The sequence below is a fragment of the Protopterus annectens genome, chromosome 12.part0 (assembly GCF_019279795.1).
Source record: "Protopterus annectens isolate FY-2018-M chromosome 12.part0, PAN1.0, whole genome shotgun sequence".
In the NCBI taxonomy this organism is placed as follows: domain Eukaryota; kingdom Metazoa; phylum Chordata; order Ceratodontiformes; family Protopteridae; genus Protopterus; species Protopterus annectens.
Window position 1 is genome coordinate 1,353,238,367 of NC_056746.1, and position 6,445 is coordinate 1,353,244,811.

The following is a 6,445-nucleotide window of genomic DNA, read 5'->3' on the forward strand; positions in this document are numbered from 1 at the left end:
ACTGAGTATACACTACAGAGTATTATCTCTGGTGAGAAAAGGTAACAAGTACTGAGTATACACTACAGAGAGTATTATCTCTGGTGAGAGAAGGTAACAAGTACTGAGTATACACTACAGAGTATTATCTCTGGTGAGAGAAGGTAACAAGTACTGAGTATACACTACAGAGTATTATCTCTGGTGAGAGAAGGTAACAAGTACTGAGTATACACTACAGAGTATTAGCTCTGGTGAGAGAAGGTAACAAGTACTGAGTATACACTACAGAGTATTAGCTCTGGTGAGAGAAGGAGCAGATGCATTATTTCCTGGCCTTCCTAGTGACTGCCAATCACTGGAAGGCCTGAAAACTGCCTCTTAGAAGTCAGCTTGGGATTAATGCTACAGCTTTGCTCCCATTGAGAGAGAACAGAGGAGCACTGTTTCCTTATGGTCTCTTAATGGGTAACCATACAGGACTCTACTGAATGGTCTCCATTGCAGTTTTGGTGAAAACTGCATCAGGGCCTTTGTGCAGGTTGGATTTCTGTTGGGTCCAGCTGCTGTAGGCTCTATGCTGGGTATCTAAGAGAAGAATATAGCAAGTGTATGGAGCCATGAACATGTGGGCTAATTCTGGCAGTTTTCTGGTAGTTGGTACGGAAGCTTAAAGAGCTGTTAATGACCTGTTTTCCGTGTTCCACTTGTACAGGGTTGGATTCCCTTAACCTCCATTGTCGGTTTCACTCTGAGCAAGCCACTTAATCAGATACCACTACCAAAATGAGTCTGAAAAAAGTCCATGGTGATCAGTCCTCTGTTCTAGTCAATAAGTACAAATAAAATAAAATACTACTACTACTCAGGAAGCACCTTGGGACTAGTGTTACTTTATGCTTCAGGTGATGGAACAAAGCATCAGTGATTCCTAACTGTGTGCATCTTTGTTGTGACCAGCACTGTATCCACTGCAAGACAGACAGCACCTCCAGTAATGAACCCCAAACCTCATAGGTTCTACTCCCCTTCAAGCGTACATTAGTGAACACATGGAACCAAGGGATTGCACTTTCCAATTGACCATGTATCCAACCTAAATTGACATCCTGATACAGTAGAACAATTGTCTGTTTATTAAAAACTTCTACTACTTAAACTGACACTGTGCAGGAGATGTAGGTGTACAATCTTACTGGAGGCAAAATTCTCAAATAGAGCCACTACAAACAGCGAATATCTTGCCAAAAGTACACACCACCATGCTATATATATCACGCACAATACAAACCAAACACAGAGACCTTTATATGCAGAGGCTCTAAAATGTAACCTGCATAAACCACAAAAGGCTCCTGAATACAACCTAAGCAACAAGCACCCTCAGCACCCTCACAAGCAGTCAGCTCATGCAGCACCCACAATTAAACATGCATCCAAGACTCAGTGTCTTAACTCAAATGTTCATAAGACAAACCTTCACACAATTCAACATCCTAGTCATAAGTGACTCCACAGTGAGACACACTGATGCACCACTCACCAGGCTGTGCAAGGACAGGCCATGGTATATCCTACACATAGTGACTCCATAGTGTGACACACTGATGCACCACTCACCAGATTAATGGGATGGTCATGGTTAGTAGCCTTCTGAGTGTCAGGATTTGCCACTTCATGCATATACTCAAGTCCTTGCAAAAGAAATACACATATGACAGTCATACTTCTGGGAGTAAATAATCTGAGATGTAACTTCCTGTCTAGATTATATGAAGAGAGACATGATGGAGCTGTCAGAATATGTGAGCAGGAAGGTTTGAACCTAGCCTTGTGCAACACTTAACCATCGTCAGGAATGATTTACTTCCTCAGTTTGCTTAGCTTCTGCTGTCATTCAAGTGTGGGAGGGAGTCCACAGTGTGTGTGTGTGTGTGTGTGTGTGTGTGTGTGTGTGTGTGTGTGTGTGTGTGTGTGTGTGTGTGTGTGTGTATGTATGTATATATATATATATATATATATATATATATATATATATATATATATATATATATTCAGGTATTGTCTCAAACCCTGTCCACCTATATAGTGATTTTTTCAGAGATGTCAGTCTTTCCAAGCTTCCAACTTAACTAAACAGATTCCAGATAACAAAGATACTGATGCTAAATGCTAGGAGCTTCAACAGAAAACTTCAGTCCTTATTCCTTACAAGTACTACTTACCCTGGAATGGATTGATATAAGCATTGTCATGGAGATGGAGTTTAATACCATTGACAGCACCACATCTATGCAGGGTTTCGATACTTATTATGCATTCAGGTAAGCCACACTAGACAAAGGCACTAAAAGCAGTAGTGTCTGTATCTGTAAAATAAAATCGCACCTCCCAGCTTGTGAGATAGTATGATGATCTAGAACTCCTCCATGTCCAACTTGCCATTAACTAAACACCTTACCATACCATAGCAAACTCAAGAACCCCTGCTCCATATCATTGCTAACTCTAGTACCCCAATTCCATAGCTAACTCTAGTACCCGTGCTCCACGAACCCCCATTCCATACCATGGTTAACTCTAGAACCCCCACTATGGCCCCTTGGCCCATACCTCATACGTGACAAGTATAGATTACCTATGCCTTAGGACAGACACCACTCTCCTAGGGGACTTAATCAACTGTGAGACGTGTACATCCCCTAACATGTATGTCAAGAGATTTCTGGACTTCATAAATACAAACTCTCTGGACCATTTAATTTGCACACCTACTAGGGAGACACAATCTTGGACTTGTCCTCACAAATATATGGAACAGCTCTGATCCCTACACATTGTAACTTCTTTCTTAGTCAAATTGTATCATAAATCAGTCACATTCATAAGAAGACTGAAGCCAAAAGCATATTCATATATCTCAGTATTCTGAGATTATGGCAGTGCTAGTCTTCTACAAGTGAGTGATGACCTGCCTAAATTCAGCATCTTCTCCAGTCATGACCCAGCTGCATATACAGAATCCCTTACTGCCAAATGCTATGCACATGTGAATAGCTGTATAGATGTATCTGCCTCCTTGTAAAGTAAAAGCAATGCCAAATTTAAAAAATAAATTCTTAGGTGAAACAGGCTGTACAATAGAAAGAAATCATTGCAGACAATAGTAAGCTTTTCACATATTCAGATGTACATGGAACTCTGGTCCCTGATCAAACCAGCAAAAGCTAGATGTAAGGTGAAAATTGCTACCCAAACAAAAAACAGCTATAAAGCCTTCTTTAATTATTTTAGAAACATCAGGAACAATGGCCATCACTTCACAGAGCTGACAGTCTGGTGTCACATGCTTACTCCGTGAGCACAGCCAGTCTACTAGTGGGTATATTTAGCTCTAATTTCATCTCCTTTTGTCCACATACATTCTTAGATCACATACCCTCATCTACAACCCCTTTAAATTTCACAATGACAAATCCTCGAAGCACTTTCCAAGGCCAAGAGCACTGATTCTATGGGGCCACATATCAAGCAGAATACTGGCCAGCCTAAAAGAGGACCTACAGAGGCTATTTAATATCAGCCTCTAAAACAGGCTTTGAGCCAGACAAAAAGAGGACAGCAATAGTCACCCCTCTGCATAAAAATAGTCACCCCTCTGCATAAAAATAGTCACCCCTCTGCATAAAAATAGTCACCCCTCTGCATAAAGGTGGTGCTTTAGTGAACTCGGGTAATTTTATACCCATAAGTCTGCCAGCCTCATCTGTAAGGCTATGAGGAGGATCATTATGGAATTAATAAATAAGGGCAGTGGTAGCCTACAAACCCTTGGACCAAGGCAGTTCGGTTTTGATAAAAACAGATCCTGTCTGCTTTATTTGGTTGACTTCTTTAAAAAGGTTTCTGAAGCAATAGATGAGATAAAGCCAGTACACATCTCATATCTAGACCTGACAAAGGTGTACAGCACCTTCCCACACAAAGGTGCTGCTAATAAATGCTTACAGCTATATTTTGATCTCTGTACAAATCCTTAGATAGCAAATTGGATCACAAATAGAATCCAGGAAATTAGGGTAGGTAGATCCACCTCAAGAAAAAAAAAAGTCATTAGTGGTGTACTCACTCTTTTGCATTTAACCTCTTGGAGGTTAAAGCTGATGGTACTGGTTTATGGCTCACCAGGTTTGCAGATGTCTGTGCACTTGGTGCAATCATAAATTCTCCAGGGGGCATAAAGACCTTCCTAGAGGGTTTTTCCCCAAAAAAACAACTGGTGTCATAACCATAGACTAAAACTAAATGCGAAAAAATGTATAATAGCCTAATTTGAAAGCATGATGCCCCCCACAGCTATCATATTGAAAACTCTCTTCTGAAAATTGATCCAATAGTGGGATGTGGGAATCTATCCAGACAACAAACTGTCTTGTGATCTTCATGTATCCACTATTGCAAGAAAGTCTTTTTGTTACAAAACTTTAGTAAGGGTATGACATCTAGATCCAAGGATGTGATTATTCCACTGTATTTGGCACATATTAGGCTGATTGTTGACTATAATCCGCCCCCCCTGCTGTTTGTCTCTGCCAAAGCACGTAACAATTGGAATGAACAAAATGATTTCTTACCAAGAAAATCAAGGACCCAAATCATAAAAACTACACTGACCATTTTAAAGTTTTCCTCCTCGATTTGGAATTATATATACTACTGAGGGACAATCTCTGCCTCACAGAGCCTCAACAGACCCTTGACTCTCTGAGCTAGTGCATATTCACAAGTCAATTGGTGGCTGACCCACCCAGTCAAGAGATCTCAATGTCTGTTCTGTAACAAACTGAACTTGTTAGAGGGGTAGACGTATCACAGAGAAAACGTTTCATCTTCCTCTTCACACAAAGTGCTTCCCTTACTCTATTCAAACGCAATTGGGACAAAGATGGGAAACCATAAATGTCTCCCCGTTTAGCACCCTTTTACTTTTGGATAGGTGTAACATAAATATTTTGCCTGGCTGAAGATTAGCACTTAGATTACAAAGACTAAAAATTTCATGGGAATGCAGGGCTAGGCTTCTAAAGACCTTCATGGCTCACTAGCCTGGTAAGTACCTATTGACCAGTTAGGAATGTATCTTTCAGTCAAAATATTTGCATGAAAATTCATTTAGTATCAAGTTCTTTGGAGAGGACAAAGGATGATCAGTAGAAGCAAATGTTAAAGAGGTTTACTACCAAAATTTAGTTTGGCACTTAAGTCAAGCAGGGAAGGTCGAAAGGCTATTTACAAGTTTTCATAATGCTGATCCAGAAAAATGTTGGACTCCACATTAGTGAATGGCAGTGTGCATTCACTAATGTGGAATTGATGTTCTGATACCAGATCGTATTACAGTGAGGATCGGAAAAGTTACTCTTTTCTCACTGTAGTGCAGTCTCAGAGTTGGAATATATAAGCAGTGAGTGTGATGGTGTGGGGCACCGGGGGGGGGGGGGGGCTTGTTCCTCTGCAAAACTGTACCAGTAACATGGACTTTTGACACTGGAACTGCCAGTGTTCACGTCGATGCCATATTGCCATTTCTGAAATTTTGGTAATTCTTTATTATCAGTTTTAGCAAACCGGTTTGATCAAAAGTTGAAAAACTTTAAATTTTCCACATTTTTATAGTAAACCATTAAAAGAGTATTGTTTGGTGTTTAGAAGTGTAGTTTTAATCCTGTATGGACTGTTTATCAAAATATGTGAACACAGCTTTTGGCTGGATACTTTACTATAAACTCCTTTGATCTATTAAGCAGAAAGCTGGCTTAGGTGTCTGTATGCAGATGTGCTGATGAGACAAGGGAGGAAACGGAGCTACATAGTTTGGGGGTGCCCAATGCTTAGGGTATTTCTAAGGGATATGCATACATTAGACAAAATACAGGACTAGAAAATACTCTCTCCCAAAATGTTTCTGTTGGGACTGGATTTAAACACAACAGGCTGTTGAAAATATATGGTAATCCTTACAGCTTCTTTCACATAGTGGCTAACAAATTAACTTCTAGGAAGTGGAAGCAAAGATGGTTATGAGCGATAAACGGTCAGGTAGGCCTGGCGGACAAGTTGAAGGGATAAGAGTTGGCAGTAAATCTATGACAGAGGAACCCAAGATATTAATCAGAAGTGGACATTAAAGGCTAGAAGGGTAGTGAAAAGTTAATTACTTGACTGAGAGATAATTAAGCTCTTATGGAAAATTTGAAAGATGCAGCTTATGGTTCATATGGGGAACATTCTTTTGGAATAAGATGTTAAAGAATTTAAGGGATAATACATTTCCTGAATATTTTTTTGTTATGGTTCTAAGTATCTCTAGTTAGTTTTGTACTAATTGTTTTTTTTTTTTTTAATTAAAAAAATAATAACATTTACATATATTTATTTATGCATTGTACCAAATGATAACATGAAT